Source organism: Arvicanthis niloticus, chromosome 26, assembly GCF_011762505.2.
Source record: "Arvicanthis niloticus isolate mArvNil1 chromosome 26, mArvNil1.pat.X, whole genome shotgun sequence".
Classification (NCBI taxonomy): Eukaryota; Metazoa; Chordata; class Mammalia; order Rodentia; family Muridae; genus Arvicanthis; species Arvicanthis niloticus.
In genome coordinates, this window is record NC_133434.1 from 28873373 (window position 1) to 28875631 (window position 2259).

A 2259-nucleotide genomic window follows, 5' to 3' on the forward strand; every position below is an offset into this window, starting at 1 on the left:
TCATCTTATTTGAAATCAGTCATGGGAATGGAAGAAGGAGAATGAAGAAAGCTCTTCAGAGGGTTCGCATACACACCTTGGTGACTGAGCAGAGAGGAAGAGAAAGGAAAGCCTTTCAGATAAACCTTTGTAGCCACAGAGGGAAGCAGCTCAGTGGCACTGGTGTCTGCGGTGGAGCCTCGGGAAGTGGCAGCGTTAGGAATAACACAGAGCAGGTATGGAAGACCAGGCTGAGTCTCCTTCCTCCTTGCCATCCTACCTGAGTACTTTTCAGAGGAACTTAATCCAAGAGCCTCTTAGAAACCCCTCAGCACTGCAGGTGTGAGGGAGAGGCAACACACTTCACTCCCTGCAAATGCACAGGGCAGGGGAGGGGGCTGGATTCTGTCCTTAAACTATTAAATGGCTCTTTGCTCCTCCCTATTGAAGAGACAGCTGCATCTTCTTGTGCAGAGCCAGCCTCGTCCTGTAGACAAAATGGCGAATGGTGTGAATGACTTCGGCCGTACTAGGCGCCTGGTTACCGGGGCTGCCTTCAGCTCTGCATCTGGCAAAGTGGAGATTGTTGCCATCAACGACCCCTTCATTGACCTCAACTACATGGTCTACATGTTCCAATATGACTCCACCCATGGCAAATTCAACGGCACAGTCAAGGCTGAGAATGGGAAGCTTGTTATCAATGGGAAGCCCATCACCGTCTTCCAGGAGCGAGATCCTGCTAAGATCAAATGGGGCGATGCTGGTGCTGAGTATGTTGTGGAGTCCACTGGTGTCTTCACCACCATGGAGAAGGCCAGGGCCCACTTGAAGGGTGGAGCCAAAAGGCTCATCGTCTCCGACCCTTCTGCTGTTGCCCCCATGTTTGTAATGGGTGTGAACCACAAGAAATATGACAAGTCGATCAAGATTGTCAGCAAGGCATCCTGCATCACCAACTGCTTACCCCACCTTCCCCCCCCACCCCCCCACCCCCGTGGCCAAGGTCATCCATGGCAACTTGAGCATCATGGAAGGGCTCATGACAACAGTCCATGCCATCAGTGCCACCCAGAAGACTGTGGATGGCCTTTCTGGAAACTGTGGCACGATGGCCGTGGAGCTTCCCAGAACATCATCCCTGCATCCAGTGTTGCTGCCAAGGCTATGGGCAAGGTCATCCCAGAGCTGAACAGGAAGCTCACTGGCATGGCTTTCCGTGTTCCTACCCCCAGGGTATCCATTGTGGATCTGACATGCTACCTGGAGAAACCTGCCAAGTATGATGACATCAAGAAGGTGGTGAAGCAGGCATCTGAGGGCCCACTGAAGGGCATCCTGGGCTACACTGAGGACCAGGTTGTCTCCTGCAACTTCAACAGCAACTCCCACTCTTCCATCTTTGATGCTGGGGCTGGCATTGCTCTCAATGACGACTTTGTAAAGCTCATTTCCTGGTAAGACAATGAATACAGCTACAGCAACAGGGTCGTGGACCTCATGGCCTACATGGCCTCCAAGGAATAAGAAACCCTGGACCACCCACCCACCCCAGCAAGGACACTGAGAGCAAGAGAGAGGCCCTCGGTTGCTGAGGAGTCCCTGTCCCCAACACTGAGCATCTCCTCACAATTTCCATCCCAGACCCCACAACAACAGGAGGAGCCTAGGGAGCCCTCCCTACTCTGAAATACCATCAATAAACGTTCGCTACACACCCCCAAAATATTAAATGTCAGGCTGAAGAAACCCTGTGTTTTAGTTTGGATTTTACTGCTGTGAAGAGACACCTTGACCAAGGCAACTCTTATAAAGACAAACATTTAACCGGGGCTGGATTACAGTTTCAGGGGTTTAGTTCATTATCATCATGGCAGGAAGCATGGCAGCATGCAGGCAGACAAGGTGCTGGAGAAGGAGCTGAGACTTCTACATTTTAATCTGGAGATAGCCAGAAGGAGGCTCTCCTACTCAGTGGACAGAGCTTGACCATAAGACCTCAAAGCCTACCTCCACAGTGACACACTTCCTGCAAGCTGCTAATAGTGCCACTTCCCATGGGCCAAGCATATTCAAACTACAACACCCTGTTTTGGTAAATAAAATAGAAAGTGATCCAGCAATATATATACCTGTTACCAATCTCCACATGCACCCAAATGTATTCACATTTGCAAACATAACACCTCTCTCTCTCTCTCTCTCTCTCTCTCTCTCTCTCTCTCTCTCTCTCACACACACACACACACACACACACACACACACACACACACACACTAA

The 2259-nt window shown here is 50.6% G+C and overlaps 1 pseudogene; it reads left to right on the forward strand.

Annotated features, from left to right (window-relative positions):
• Positions 1-477: 477 nt before the first annotated feature.
• On the forward strand, positions 478-1506 carry LOC143438762 (glyceraldehyde-3-phosphate dehydrogenase pseudogene; annotated as a pseudogene).
• Positions 1507-2259: the final 753 nt, after the last annotated feature.